Raw genomic sequence first — 16,614 nt, 5'->3', positions numbered from 1 at the left:
AAATAAGCACCAAACGTTACCTGCAAACTTTTCATCTCTTTTCTAGCCCATTAATAAAATGTCTACAAGATCATTTCTGGCACATATCCCAGCCAGAGCCGTTTCCATACAACTTTTCTTGCATTTTCCCTGTAATACTAACACATCACCTTCTTAAGCCTTAAGTAAATTTTTTGTAAAAAGTAAAAATTACTTCATAACGTCATCTAATTGAGATATTTAGGAAATCGACCTTTAATGGATACAGAATAATCAGTCCATGGTTTAAGCACTATTCTAGGGTGGTCAACTCAAAACTATATTTTGTGTTTGGCATTCCTACTGGCTATAACCAAAATGCATTTCCTGAATACTTGTTTTGTATAATACCCAGGACCAGGTAGAGTACTTACACTGACGGGGCTTCTTATAGTGGTCTACTCTAGATATTAGACCTAGCCCAAGGAAACAGTAAAGACAATGAAGAGAGAAGAGATACCTCACAAAGACTTGACAACAAATGGAAAATGAGAGATAAGAGAAGTCTGGACTACTCTCAGGTTTATACTTTGGGCACCTGAATGACTGGCAGTATCATTAACTAAGATGGGAAAATTAGCTGAATACATGAACAAGAGACAGTAAAGACGCTGGAAAAGAATAGGTATGAACGAGAAACAGGGCCAGACATAATGGCTTACACCTGTAATCCCACCACTTTGGGAGGCCAGGGTGGCCGTTTGAGGTTAGGAGTTCGAGACCAGCCTGGCCAACATGGTAAACCCCGGACTCTACTAAAAATACAAAAATAAGCTGGGTGTAGTGGCAGGTGCCTGTTATCCCAGCTACTTGGGAGGCTGAAGCAGGAGAATTGCTTGAACCCGGGAGGCAGAGGCTGCAGTGAGCAGAGATCGCACCACTGCACTGGGCGACAGAGCGAGACTCCATCTCAAAAGAAAAAAGAAAGAGAAAGAGAAACAGGAGAATGATGCTTTGGAAGGCAAAGAAAGTTCAAGAACATGGGCATGATGGTCTAAGGTTCACAGTGGATTTAACAATTAAGAACTATGTCAACAGATAGATACAGTTTCTGTAAATAGAGGAAGCAAAAGTAAAATGTTGCGGGGGAATGAGTAGTACACAACGCAAAAAAAAAAAAAGAATGTGTGAAGTGTGTTTGGAACAGAATGTAGAAGGTTTTGCTGCATGAAAGGTTCATGTAGCAGAAGACAAGAAAAGGAAGTCTGAGTCAAGGGCTTTGAATTCAAGATTTTATTTTTGGAGTTTATTCTGTGAACAGGAGAAGGAACATGTAACATTTTTTTCCCCCTTTTTAAGACAATTTTCTCAAAATGTCTGAGAAAATTGGATGACAGGGTACATGACAGGGTACATGAGGAACTGGAATGACAAGAGTTAAGGCAGGAATAGCTACTAAAAGGTCTTACAATTATCTAAACAGTAATGAGGACCCGAAAGAGATTGGCAGTAGCCAAAGTAAAAAATAAGGAATATGTGAAAGAGATATTCTTTATGTCCAGGCTGCCTGTGATACTGTGATGTGATATCATATCCCATACACATTTGGTCTCTGCCCCTGGTTCCTGACACATAGCTCCTAAAACCCATGGAATCTCCAGAGTGATGAGTGTCTTTTGTATGCTAATGAGGACTGCTAGCTGGGGACCCCTAGTTAACCTCAGGATGGAAGCTGGTTACCAGAAAGACCAGAGCATGAGTACAGGTTGGGACTTTTCAGCCCCATCCCCCAACCTCCAGGGAGGGGAAGGGGACTGAAGGTTGAGTTGATCACCAATGGCCAATGATGTAATCAATCATATCTATGTAATAAAACCTCCATAAAAGGCCAAAAGGGCAGGGTTCAGAGAGCTGAATATGTGGAGATACCTGGAGAGTGGTACACCCAGAGAGGACACAGAATCTCCACGCCCCTTTCCATGACCTACCTTATTCATCTCTTCCATCTGGCTGTTCATCTATATTTCTTAAAATATGCTGTTTAATAAATGGGCAAACATAAGTAAAGTGTTTCCCTAAGTTCTATGAGCTGCTCTAGCAAATTAACTGAACCCAAGAAGGGGGTCATGGGAACCCCAATTTATGGCTGGTCATAGACACAGGTCACAACCTAGAGCATGCATCTGAAGTGGTGGGGGGGATGGCACCGTCTTGTGGGACTGAGAACTTATCCTACAGCATTTAACACTATCTACAGGTAGACAGTGTTAGATTGGAACTAAATCATAGGGCATCCAGCTGTTCTTCACTGGAGACTATGGTGTCAGAATTGCTTGGTGTCCGGCAAAACAATCTCCATACATTTAGTGTAAGAGGTGCTGTGTGGCCAAGTGCTATGTGGCTCACTCTTGTAATCCCAGCACTTTGAGAGGTCGAAGCAGAAGGATCACTTGAGGCTAGGAGTTTGAGACCAGCCCAGGCAAGATAGCAAAACTCCGCCTCTAAAAAAAAAAAAGAAGAAAGAGTTACAAAGGCCGGGTGCGGTGGCTTGTGCCTGTAATTCTAACACTTTGGGAGGCCAAGGTAGGAGGATCCTAGAGGCCAGGAGTTTGAGACAAGCCTGGGCAACTTGGCAAAACCCCACCTCTACATAAAAATGTTAAAAAATTAGCTGGGCATGGTGGCACACGCTTGTAGTCCCAGCTACTCGGGAGGGCACATCACTTGAGTCCAGGAGGTTAAGGCTACAGTGACCTATAATCAAGCCACTGGACGCCAGCCTGGGTGACAGAACAAGACACTGTCTCAAAAAAAAAAAAAAAAAAAAAGTGTTACATTGAGTGGTACATGAGAGTAGGAAAAACACTGTTTTTCTTTCCTATCTTCTAATAGTGCCCTAAATATTCCACTATTACTGTATTACCATACTTATCACATTGTATCATAATCATTTGCAGACTCGGACCTTCTCTTGTTCAGCCTCTTATTACTAACACTAACAAGTCGGGAACACAGGAAGTGGCCAAAAAATGTTTGTTGAACTCAGTAACTCATCAGATGCAGAAGTAAGACCTACAGATACTACAGAGAAACCCAAATGACTTGTAAGATGATGACAGAGAAAACACTAATGGAGAAGCCAAGAGGGGGATCAAGTTTAGGGGATGAGTGTCAGGGTAAGAGGATGGTTAAGGTCAACATCCAAATAGAGACGTCAAAGAGCAAAAAAAAAAAAAAAAACCAGAGAAGGAAAAAAATTCAGACAAAAATAGAGATATGGGATAGAAAATAAATCATCGACAAGTCTCATTATTTGCTCATGAAAAGAAATATTTAATAAATATGAATTTCCTAAGACTTTAGGATATGACTGTGTTTAAGAACACTATTCGAATTGTTTATTTGTATATTCTGTACAAATTGAATGGCGTAAATTCCCAACCAAATGGGTCAATCAAAACTGGGTCAACATTGGATAATTATTTGCTTTACTCATTCATTCAACAAAAAATTTATTGAGTGTCTATAAGTGGGGGCAAGAGAGCAACCTGTCACGAAAACAAACAGTAAAATACAGCAAATACTATAACAAAAAAACCACATAATGTTAACAGGAACACAAGTAACAGAATATAATGAAGGACAGATGGAAGAGGCATAATGAACATATGTCTAGCAGCTTTCCTGGAAGAAGAGGCATCTATGTTGGGCTCTTAAAAAGATAAAGTGACGGCCAGGCGCAGTGGCTCACACCTGTAATCCCAGCACTTTGGGAGGCCGAGGCAGGTGGATCACCTGAGATCAGGAATTCAAGACCAGCCTGGCCAACATAGTGAAACCCCGCCTCTGCTAAAAATATAAAAAATTAGCCGGGCGTGGTGGCATGCACCTGTAATCCCAGCTACTCGGGAAGCTGAGTCAGGAGAATTGCTTGAACCTGGGAGGCGGAGGCTGCTGTGAGCAGAGATTGTGCCTTTGCACTCCAGACTGGGCGACAAGAGTGAAACTCCGTCTCAAAAAAATAAAAAAGATAAAGTGATTTAATGAGAAGGCTGAGAAGATGAATGGTATTCTACAAAAAAAGAAATAGTGGCCAGGCACGGTAGCTCATGCCTGTAATCCCAGCACTTTGGGAGGCCAAGGCGGGCATATCACCTGAGGTTGGGAGTTCGAGACCAGCCTGACCAACATGGAGAAACCTCGTCTCTACTAAAAATACAAAACCAGCCAGGCGTGGTGGCGCATGCCTGTAATCCCAGCTACTTGGGAGGCTGAGGCAGGATAATCACTTGAACCCGGGAGACACAGGTTGCGGTGAGCCAAGATCACGCCATTGTACTCCAGCCTGGGCAACAAGAGCAAAACTCCGTCTCAAAAAATAAAAAATAAATTTAAAAAAAAAAGTAATAGTATGTGCAAAAGCAGAGAGATGTCAAAGCATTTCTCATTTGCATGGAATCTCCTCTTGGAGGACTATCTGTACGCTAATAAAAAATCTGATCTTTACTCTGCAGTCCTATGGTAAGAAACATCACATGTGCATTAGAATCCCCTAGAGAGGCTGGGCACTGTGGCTCATGCCTATAATTCCAGCACTTTGGGAGGCCAAGGTGGGAAAATTGCTTGACATTAGGAGTTCAAGACCAGCCTGGCCAACACAGCAAGACACCCTAGGGAGCACTCCAGATCCCCTAAAGCCTGTGCAGGCAAAAGGTGGGTAAACAGGCAAAAAAAAACAAAAAAAAAGAAAAGAAAAGATAATTAACTTCTGTAGAGAGTAGGGAGCCACAGAAGGTTTTTTTTTTTAGCAAAAACAGAACCTGGTCAGATCTGTGTTTCGGAAATCCAAAAGTTGGGGCATGGATCAGTGGCTAAGGGAAGAAAATCTGGAGAAAGACCAATGAAGAGGGTTAAGGAGCAACTGTAATGATGCTCCAACACTAAATATTGACTACTACTTACTTAAACATAAATGAACCATGAAAAGAGGCATATAAAGTGCTATAACTGTAATATGTGCTTTCAACACAGTTTCTGAATTCATCTCAAACATCAACTCAATAATCATAAGCAGTTACAGTAAAATGAGATCAGGTACATTAGGGAAAAAAAAGGGGTGGTGGAGAAGAGTAGCTGTCAAAATTTCCCTGGAAAAGTTGCTCATTTGTTCTTCAATTTAACTTTTATTTTTAAAAAGGTAAAACTACCGTAACAAATAGGTTGCTAAATCAAAATTTTGAAGCTACTACAAGGCAAGCACTGCACAAAACTGCAGTACAGTCCATCATGATGATGACGATGGACCTTGAGTGCACAGATTAGGATAAAGTTAATTTCATTTACGTTTCAACGACGTAGATCCTGCACTTTTTTCTCTGTTGAAACATTTTGTTAACTACATATATTTGTATTGTGAAAGTAAAAACTTGGGACCCTAATTTCACTATGCCAAAAGAAAAAAAAGTAAGCTGGAAGCTGAGTCACAAAAGAAGCTGCTTTTCCTTTTGTTTTTTGTTGAGGTTTTTTTGGGGTTTTTTTGTTGTTGTTGTTAAGGTTTTTTTTGGAGTTTCTGTCTTGTTGCCCAGGCTGGAGTGCAATGACGCGATCTCGGCTCACTGCAACCTCTGCCTCCCGGGTTCAAGCAATTCTCCTGCCTCAACTCAGCTTCCCAAGTAGCTGGGATTACAGGCATGCACCACCACGCCCGGCTAATTCTGTATTTTAGTAGAGATGGGGTTTCACCATGTTGGTCATGCTGGTCTCGAACTCCTGACCTCAGGTGATCCACTTGCCTCAGCCTCCCAAAGTACTGAGATTACAGGCTGAGCCACCGCGCCCAGCCCCCTCTCCTTTTGTTTCTAAGCTGATAGCTACAGATAAGAAGTTAAATGTGTCCACGGGTAACTACACAGTGTTTACCTTAACAAATACATAACCGACTATTCCCCTACCTGCTCCTTTTCTTTCGCAACATGTGGATTCAGTAATGTGATAATACCCTCTCTCTTGCCCCTCCAGCCTGCTTTTTCCATTTAAATACTGAAGCCCTCAAAATCATCTTTGGAGAAAGACAGACTTGTCTCGCTGGCATGCATCCTTAACCTTGGCAAAATAAACTTCTAAATTGATTGAGACCTGTCTCAGATACTTTTTGGTTTACAGTATGTAAATAAGAATACAAAAAAAGAAAAGCATCCATCTTTTAAAAAACAATTCCTTGACTGGACATCCCCTCCAGCTACCACCCTGTTATTTAGCTTTACTTTACAGCAAACTCCTTGAAGAAACTGTCTATCCCAGCAGTCTACAATTCCTTTCCTCCAATTCTCTCTTAAGCCCATTCCAATCAAGTCTTCACTTCCACCACTAAACCAGAAACAACTTGTTAAGGTCACCAATGATTTTCATATTGCTTTATCTTAGTCCTCAATCTAATAGCATCTGACACAGCTGATTACTCACTCGCTCCTTCTTAAAACATTTCACTTGGCTTCACTGATACAACTCAGTCTTAATTCTCTTCCTTCTTTATAGGCGTGCGGCTTCTTGGTCTCCTCTGCTAGTTTCTCTCCCTCTGAAAACATTACAGGATCCCAAGGCTAACTTGTGGGACTTCTCCAGCCACATTCACTCCCTAAATTATTTTAATCCATTCTTGAGGCATTACATACTATCTCTCTGCTAATAACTGCAAATTTATATATCTCTAACCCAGACCTCTGCTGTGAACTGCAGACTTGTGCATACCCAGCTCTCTTCACGACATCTCCACTTAGATTACTAACTTAAAATGTCCAAAACTGAACTCATTACTTCCCCCGCTAAAACCCTGCTTCTTCTGCGCTCTCACCCATCTCAGGAAATGTTAACTCCATTTGTCCAGTTGTTCAGGCCAAAGTCAGCCCACATTCAATCCATCATTAAATTGTTGGCTCTGGCTTCAAAATGTATACAAAATGTGGGCACTTCTCCCAATCCCTGCCTAAAATCATCATCTCCCACTTAGGATTACTGCTGCGCCTGCTAAATAATCTCATTATGCGCCACCCCTGACATTCTCTACATAGCAGCTGAGAGTTCTACTTATAACAAGTCAAAACTCTGGTGGCTCCCCACCTTTTAAAAGCCAGTCTCACTGGCCTACAACGCCATATATGATCAGGCATCCCCCAACCCAACCCACCTCTCTGACCTCATCTACCAATCATTTCCCCTCAATGCCTGCACTGGCCTACTTGCCACTCCTAGAACAGGTCAAGCAAGCTTCAGCCACAGATCTTTGTATTCCAGTTCTATCTTCATCAAGTACTCTCTCTCTCCTAATATCTGCATAGATCACATTCTTTCTTCATGATCTCTGTTCAAATACTAGTTTTTATTACAGCCTTCCCTAACGACCTTAGATAAAACAGCAGCATCATCCTCACATGTTCTTTTCACCTCTTCCTGCTTTTTCTCCACAGCAATGTAATAGATGACATATTACACATATACTTATTTTCTGTATCTTGTCATTACAATGTAAGCTCCACAAAGGCAGAAAATTTGTTTTGTTGACTGAACTATTCCTAGCAAGTGCTCGGAATACATTTCTTGAATGAATGAATGAGAAAAATCCAGACTGAGAATCTATTCTCTAAGCCAGGATTGAAGGAATTTAGAATGTAAAACATCTCAAGTCCTGGAAAAACATGACTGCAAGAAAGGCCACAACAACGGCCAAGTCTACAACTCTAGCTAGAACCAATAATAAATAAAGGTTGACAAGCCATACCATACTACTCCTAAAATGAGGAAAATATACCTGAGAAAAAATTTTAAATAAGGAAAAGAAACAAAACAAAACAGAAAGATGGCCATCCCTGCCTCTCCACCCCGAAAAGAAATATCACCTGGATGTTTCCTATAAAGTGGCCTACCAACTCTGACCAAAATATCATCAAGTCCATTCTACAGACTTAAATAGCTATTATGAATAGTCCCTGTTTTTCTAAGCTAAGGTCTTCAAAGAAAATTATTACATAACTCCCAACCCTAACACTGGCTGCCAAGAGATAATGGTCAGAGAAAGCTCTCAAATTGCCCTAAAGCACTCAGGCTGCAACGAAATATCATTAATATGATGACAACAACAATTTAAAGTACCTTCTGGTATCTGTCTTGCTTCTTTGTCCCTAGCGTATTCACTAGGGGCTTCGTCATCAAAGGTTTTGCAATGTTGACATGGGGGCAGTGTTGGGGAGGAGGGTAGGCAACTCAAAAAAACAGGACTGGAATTTAATTTTGCATTTTAAAGAAAAGCAGGGCCAGTTGTGGTGGCTCACACCTGTAATTTCAGCACTTTGGGAGGTAAAAGCAGGAGGGTCATTTGAGCCCAGGAGTTTGAGCCCAGCCTGGGCAACATGGGGAGACCCTGTCTCTATGAAAAATTTTTAAAATTAGCCAGGCATGGTGGTACATGCCTGTAGTCCCAGCTACAGGTTGAGTACGGGTTGGGAAGCCAAGGCAGGAGGATAGCTAGAGCCCAGGAGGTCAAGGCTGCAGTGAGCCATGATGACACCACTGCACTCCAGCCTGGGTCCAGAGACCCTGTCTCAAAAAAAAAAAAAAAAAGAGAGAGAGGGAGAAGTAGAATGCTGGGGAACAGAAAACACTTGCTCAGATACAAGATGTCACTGGGCTTTTCAATACCAGGCACCAAAAGAGAGATCACAGAAGGACCAAAACCCTGAGATGCCCATCGTTCCTCAGCTAAAGAGCCATGCCTTGCATTTCTATTCTCACACACAGAACTCAAGATACAGGGTAGGAGACCATGCCAAAGTGAACAGCTGGAAGCAGCAATGGCAGGGAGGAGAGCAGTAACAACTACCATAACAAAGGGAAGGAAGGAGTAATCCCTCATGCTTTTTCTCTTTTCCCTTTCCCACTGTCCTTATCAAGGACAGAAACAGGGTAGATGAAAACAGGAGAAAGCAGAGAACAGAGGGTAAGGATGGCCTGAAGCAAATGGTTGTAGAAAAAATCAATAGCAAATTCCTTTACCAAGTAACTCTTTGAAAAACAGACATATGAAGTAATTTAGGAGCTGACCAAGAAAATTTAAAACAAGCCCCTGTCTTACGTAGCTATAAAGTACAAAGAAAACAGAGATTCTTAATTATTTGGAATAATCTGTGGCATTTTTAAGACCAACAGCCTTCAAAGATGATCCAACTATACTGAAACTAAGCTACTGATCAACTTGAAAAAGTAAACAGGTAAAAAACTTCAGTGCTCATGGATCCAACCTTTAAGAATCCTCTGGCTTCCCAATGGCTCCAAACCTTAATATAATCAACCAGACGTCTTTAAAGGTAGAGCAGTAACTCTAGGACATTCCAAACCAATTAACTCATCAGAGAAGAGCTAAAAACTCAGAAATTACATCTCACATACTATGATTGGTCAATTCACTTAAAAAGAAAGGACTGTTCTCATTGGTTGATCTCAATAGGCTGAATCACACCCCAGCATCAGCACCTGTAGCAAGCAGACGTCAGAAGCCAAAGAGGCAGAAAGCCATCAGATACTCAGAGAAAACTTAAGTAGTCAATAACAACGGAAAGACAAGTTCACCCTATACAACCACAATCAGCTTATGACAGCAGGGCACACCAACCACAACTGTTTGTAGCCTGAGGTGGCAGCATTCTACATGCTCATGTCTGTGCTAATACTTCCCTACCCCTCTGCCTCCTTCCTGATGGCTCTTCCCCCATCCTCCCTGACAGCTGTCACATTCTAGAACTACTCTTCCTCCACCCACTCTTTCATTTTGGTAATTTGGTGTTTCCCAGTTCAGTCTCTTGACCTTTCTGTATTATTTCATCCTATATTCACTCATTCCTCTACTCAGTCCCTATCTTTGACAAGCACACAATCCAGTGGGGGAGACAGATATGTTACTAGAATAGGTACAATACATCACAGTCAACGCTGTGAAAGAAATATAACAAAGTGCTGTGAGCACATATTCATCTGTCATTACCCCACTCGATGTCTTCCAAATCAATACACTGCCTTCCCACTCTGTTGTGTATCAGTTACTAATACCTATATCTTTCCAAAATATCCCGATCTCCACTTCCACCTCAAGGTTTAGCCTTCATTTCTCACATTAATATTTCAACCACTTCTTATTATAAACATAATTCAATATATAGCCACACTGTCACATGAGCAATCTCCCTAAAAGAGATAACATATCATCCCCTTGCTTTGCAACACCTAATCTTTCCAATGTCTAAGAAATGAAGTCCAAATCCTTGGCATGGATAATAAGACAATACTTTTGAAATAGCATCTTTTAAAAGCAGGCTGACTGAGTTCCAGTTCCAATGCTTACTACCTATGTTATCCTTGGCAGGTCACAGTCTCTAAATTTTCATATCCACAAAATGAGGATACTAAAAGAACCTACCTCCTAGGGTTGCTGTGAGGATTAGGTGAGAAACTCCATGCCAAGAACCAGCACAAAACCCAGCACTCAATGTTAACTATTATCCTGGGATGTCTCATCTATCTAGAATGGGAGTAACCTGCTCCCCAGTGGGAGCAGATTACTAAGGTTTCCTTTCATATATTTTAGAATGATTAACAATAAGAGTTAAAGACAACCCTCTGGTTAATCTTGAACAGACAAAAATTTCAATTAACCAATACATTACTGTCATAAAAATGTTAGTTTAACTAAAACTTACCATAATTTATTAAAAAACAAGTACACATTTGTATTAAAGTTAGGTTATTTTGTTTTGTTTTCCTATTTAAGTTCAGAAAAAAGAATGGAAACATAATAATGTAGTTTTCTATAATATAAAATGCACATAAATGAAATTTTATCTCAGTTGTATATTAACTTTCCAAATATATATACATAACAAAATGAATTCTAGAAGCTTAAGAAAATAAAAGTATGCATCAAACAGGTACATGGCATTCATTCTCAAAAAACACAATCAAAGGACAAAAATCACTGACTTTTTTCTTTTATCTTTTTTCTTTAAAATAGAGACGGGGGGGTCTCACTATGTTAACAGCCCAGGCTGGTCTTGAACTCCTAGGCTCAAGCGATTCTCCCGCCTCACCCTCCCAAAGTGCTGAGATTACAGGTGTGATCCACCACGCCCAGCCACAATGATTTTTTTAAAAAATATATAATATAGGGATTACCCCGTCTCTATTAAAAATACAAAAATTAGCCAGGCGTGGTGGCGCGTGCCTGTAGTCCCAGTACTGGGGAGGCTGAGGCAAGAGAATCGCTTCAACCCAGGAGGCGGAGGTTGCAGTGAGCCGAGATGGCACCACTGCACTCCAGCTTGGCGACAGAGCAAGACTCTGTCTCAAAAAACATATATATATATATACATATAAAAAAATTTAATAATATAAAATCTATAAAGCCTACAATAAGAAAAAATAGATCAGAAATTTTTTCAAGAGATTAATATATTTATGATGTTAGTGCTAATGAAAATTGGTGAGAAGATTCCAATAAATTTATGGACGATGGACAAATAAAGGAGAAAATAAAACTAGAAGAATACTGCATTTGTTTGTCTATCATGGACTATGATGTTAAACTGCAAGGAACCTTATCCTCATTTTTAAAAAACAAACTTTTAAAAGCAAAAACCTATAAAGTATGATAGAAATGGTCAACCAAACTCTACTGGAGTCTGTAAATATCTTTTAGAAGTAAATCTAGTAATATTTTTCGGAATTAACAAAACCTTCATACCCTCTGACTTCGTAATACTGCTCCTGGGCCTTTAGCCCAAAGGGAAGAAGCAAAATGATAAACAGCTATATACTAACGGCATTATCTGCAAAATAGTAAACAATCTAGATGTCCAATTATTAAGAAATGACATTGTAACACTGTATAATCATCTAAAGGTATAAAAACTATAGCAAAAATAAAACATCAAATATGAAAGCAAATATTAAGCATTATATGTATGATTTATCATATAAAATCACTTAGATATGACAAGAAATAAGAAGAAAAATTAAAAGTTTGTTTTGATTTTTAAAATTTCTTTGACCATTAAGTTGTTTGTAAGATAAAAAGCCTTTTGGAATTGGTCAGGCCCACACCACTAAGTACACATTTCAACTTTTTAGAGACAGCCACAATCATCAATTTTTTCCCCCAAAATCCTATCACATAGGAGTAAGATAGGCTCCTCTCACAGACAAGCCACACAAGTAATTTTAGCCATGCTATTAGCCAGCTGCAACCTTCTTATATTAAAATCTCATTGTACCATCAAAACTTAACTGTATGTGAGATGTCCATATGGTGATCAGAAGCCACTTGTTATGGGGCATCTGGAGAGAGGGCCCCAAGCACTGAAGTTAAAACTATCTGGCTGAGAGGAATAGTGAAGGTTAGGTTTCTCCCATATCCCCAAATGAATTATCATGTTTCTCAGCCACAAGGGTTCTAAGTCCCTAGGAGTGGCAGCCATGTATTCAAAGAGGGAGAAAGTGCAAGCAGATTTGCACTCCCTCTGAAAAACTGGCAGCTCCTTCATTTCACCCCAAAGCACCATGGAGTAGTGAAAAACACAATGATGAGGTCAGGAGATATGAGATGTAGGTGAGCCTAAGCAATCTCAAACAAGTTGTCTTTTTAGGCTGAGCTGTTAAACCGTAAAATTTTTAAAGTTGAACCAAATAATCTATTAATTCTTTCAAGTTCAATATTCTATTGACCCTTTTTTCAGAACACATCCAAGTCGCTCACAACTCCCATTCAAATTGTAAAACAATTAAGATCTAGAATTAGGAGACTGGGGGCAAAAGTGAAGTACACAGATGGTCAAAAGACCTGGACTGTAATCCCCGCCATCCCTTTCTACCTGCGTGACTTTGCGCCTCAAAATAAAGTTGTAGGACCAATGAAGCAGCAATCTTTATTGGTCATGCCCTTTTTATTCCTGTATCATAAAATGGATTTTTTTTTTAACATAACTGGGGTTTCATTCCTAACCAGCCTACAATCCCAGCACCTTGGGAGGCCGAGGTGGGCGGATCACGAGGTCAGGAGTTCGAGACCAGTCTGGCCAACATACTGAAACCCGTCTCTACTAAAAATAAATTGGCCAGGTGTGGTGGTGTGTGCCTATAATTCCAGCTACTCAGGAGGCTGAGGCAGGAGAATCGCGTGAACCCGGGAAGCAGAAGTTGCAGTGAGCCGAGATGAGGCCATTGCACTCCAGCCCAGGCCACAGTGCAAGACTCTGTCTCAAAAACCACAAAAGAAACCCCAAAACCTGGTGGAGACAGACACATAAACAAATCATTAACTACCAGTTGACAAATACTAACTGGAGAGTGTACGAATCAGTTAAGACAAAAGGGATGAGATGTCTAGACAAGCCTCAGAAGTGATACTTTCGTAAGGTCTTCAAGGGCAAGTTGTTTACTAGGTAGAGAATTCTCAACAAAGAACACTGAAAAACCACAGAGGAAGATGTCATCTTCAGAGAACTGCAACAGTCTTATATAGAGAGGGCAGGCATAACGGTAGAAGATGACACTAGAATGGAGACAAATACCACTAATCATGAAGGACTTTGAATTTTATCGATATAGACTATGGAGAGTCACTGAAGGACTTGTAAATATGGATTCAAAGCCCCTTCCTCCAAAACAGTCAAAGGAGTTGAGTCAAAGCAACAAAAAATGCAGGTCTGAATGTGGAAAGGTAGAATTTTTACAGAATTCTTAATAGAGACTTTCGGCTTGCTTTCAGGATGGCTTCTAGTGCTTTCTTAACTATGGCTTATGCTGAAGTACGACAGTATGAATTATGGCTAAAGGGTTCAACAAAGTGTGCATTTTTAACCTGAAGATTATTTGAAGCCAATGTTGTTTAGAACACAAACGAAAACAAAAAATAATAGCAACAAGCTTTCATAAATTAAGAGAAACAGTAATAAAGTCCAAGAGGAAGAAGACTGATTTCAGGCAAACACTCAGGAATATTTACATTTTTATCACATACGGATGACGGATAAGACATGTTTTGAACCCATCTTTTGCAGGAGAGCATCTTAAGTTCCTTTTGGTTAAAGAGCAGCTGCCATCTCCAAAGTCTCTAGTCTAAAAGATGAGGCTTTAAAAAAAACAACTGGCCAAATTAATAGGTTCCGTTATATTTTAATGCTCAGGAGAAAAGGAATGCCTTTCATATGGCTATTTTAAAAAGCTTAAAGCTCAATTTCTCTCACAGGAGTGAGCTACCAACACTCTAATCTGAGACCACAGAGCCCCTGCATCAGTCATTTCCACTCCGCTAAGGCCTTGTCTGGGAGCAGCCAGCCTCATTGGTCGGGGAGCCCACACAGATGAATAGGCAATTATTGAAATGGAAACAAGCTTCGCCACCAAGGACCACCACAAAGGAGTCCCTTCATTCCTCCTTTTACTTTATCAAGAAAGTAGGTGCATTATTTAAAAATGTATGAAAATACATGTCTAAAGAGAAGAGAGAAGATCTGAACCTACGGCAACGGTGTGCCCCACCAAAGTTTCACCTCAGGATGTGTTTTAGGGTGTGTCTTTCATTTAGCCCAGTAATTGAAAGAAAAAAAAAATCGAACTCATTCGGGGAGCCCCGGTACTTTCCCTATCCACCCTCACACGCAACCAGGCTCCGAAATCAGAGTGCCTCAGCCTCGCCCTGATTTCTCCCGAAAGGCGGCGGCGGCGCCCGCGGCCCGAGGCCCCGCGCTGTCACAGCCGCAGGGAGGGCGCCCTCCGGCCTCCCGGGTCCGCGCCCGCCCCGCGTCCGGCGGCTCGCGAGGGGCTAGAGAGGCTCACCCTGGAGGCCGGGGTACGGGAAGGCGCCACCGCCTCAGCCTGGGAGTCCGGGCCTCCGCCCCGCCCCGGACTGCGTGCCTGGTCTTGGGCTGCCCCCGGCGCCCGCCGCGACCCCGGCCCCGGCTCTGGCCCTGAGCCCGGATCTCACCGTGCGGAGGTCGCGCTGCCTCCTCGGCCGCGGCCCAGCTGCAGGCCGCCCTGCGACCTGCGGGCCCGAGGACGGAAGGTGAGACGAAGGGCCGCCCGTCACATCCCCGCCAGCCCCGCCGCCAAAGCCGCAGCAACCAGCATCGCGTCCGCGGCCTGACGGAGCGCCGGACTCCAAAGCCGCCGCGCCCCCTCCCTCGGCCGGCGCCCGCCCGGACTCCGCCCTCCAGGGCCCGCGCACCGCGCACGCGCAGTCCCGCCCCGCCGCGGGCCCGTGCGCAGGCGCGAGCCTCACGGGGCTACGGGGACCGCCCCCACCGCCTGATCCGGCCTCAGCCCACCTCTGGCCCCGCCCCGCCCTCACGCCAGGCTTTCCCAAGCTCCGCCTCCGCTTCGGGCCCCGCCCCCTCCACTGACCTTGCCTGGCAGCCTCCTGACTCAGGTTTTTGCTGGGCCCACGCAGTGACGCCGGTCTTGCGGCTGACCTCACCTCTAGCCGTCCCCTGGACTACATTTGCTGCTTGACTGCGGTCAAACCTGACAGCTCCTCCTCCTGGATGTGAAAAGTGAGGAGTGGTCTGAGCATTGGGCATGACTGAACCACGCACCTGCCTACCGCATCAAAACACAAGATCTTGCTAAAGCTGAGGGGAAGGGGCACCCCAAGTGCTGATCTGGTTTTCCTTTTTTTTTTTTTTTTGAAACAGAGTCTCGCCCTGTCACCCAGGTTGGAGTTCGGTGGCGCTATCACAGCTCACTTGCAGCCTCCTGGGCTTAAGCGATCCTCTCGCCTCAGGCGTGCATCACCAAGCCTCCGAAATAATTACAACTAAGACCACACTAGTCAAAGTAAACTATCACATGTTGACCCAAATACCCGGCTAATTTTTATTTTTTCTTTTTAGAGTTGGGGGAATTGGTCTTACAGGCTAGTCTCAAACTCCTGGGCTCAAGCAATCCTCCCACCTTGGCCTCCCAAAGTGTTGGGATTACAGGCGTGAGCCACAGCTCCTGGCCAATGTGGTTTCTTTGCCAGAAACCAGGTCTTTCTTCCCTTTGGGGCTTCCATCCCCCAGAGGCCATCTCTTCCCCTCTTGTTTTTCCTCCACACGGCCAGTCCTGCTGCTGAGAGTCCTCAGCCTGGAAGGCTTCCGGGCCTGGCCGGCTGTTTAAAGCTCTGGAGCTGCCCTTACCTGGTTGTAGACTTGCAGTTCTCTGAAATCCTTGTCGGCCCCAACAGCTCGGTTGTAATAAATAACATTTCAGGAGAACTGCTTGAAAAATATCCAGTTCTTTCCTGTCTCCAGATCAATGATACTCAAATGGAAAAAGCAGACGGAATGCCTGATTTGTATAACCACATTTCATTTAATAATACACTTTTATATTTAGAAAATAATGTCTTTTAATATCAATCCCTAAGATATTTAATGTATTGCACAATAATGTGTGCTTAAAATATTGACAAAGACTAGGTCTAAATGCTGTGCAATCTCTCTTTGGATTAAGTGAGATTAGGAAAGCAAACACCAGGCCGGAGGCGATGGCTCACGCCTGTAACCCCAGCACTTTGGGAGGCCAAGGTGGGAGGATCACAAGGTCAGGAGTTCAAGACCAGGCTGGCCAATATGGTGA

General features: G+C 42.7%; 1 protein-coding gene across 7 annotated transcripts in view; it reads right to left on the bottom strand.

Annotated features, from left to right (window-relative positions):
• The window catches only part of CCSER2 (coiled-coil serine rich protein 2), a 180,856-nt gene extending 165,625 nt beyond the window's left edge, over window positions 1–15,231 (bottom strand). For 4 of the 7 annotated variants that reach the window (XM_019035306.4, XM_055353897.2, XM_063710292.1 and 1 more), the window contains exon 1: window positions 14,981–15,211. The gene's annotated coding sequence lies outside the window, so the exon portion shown is untranslated. Of the gene's footprint in view, window positions 1–1,946; window positions 2,455–14,980 lie in introns of those variants that run through there. The other 3 variants (XM_004049704.5, XM_004049703.5, XM_055353895.2) reach the window with 2 other exon arrangements.
• Window positions 15,232–16,614: the final 1,383 nt, after the last annotated feature.

The sequence above is a fragment of the Gorilla gorilla genome, chromosome 8 (assembly GCF_029281585.2).
Source record: "Gorilla gorilla gorilla isolate KB3781 chromosome 8, NHGRI_mGorGor1-v2.1_pri, whole genome shotgun sequence".
NCBI classification, from domain to species: domain Eukaryota; kingdom Metazoa; phylum Chordata; class Mammalia; order Primates; family Hominidae; genus Gorilla; species Gorilla gorilla.
This window is presented reverse-complemented; position numbering and strand designations above follow the sequence as displayed.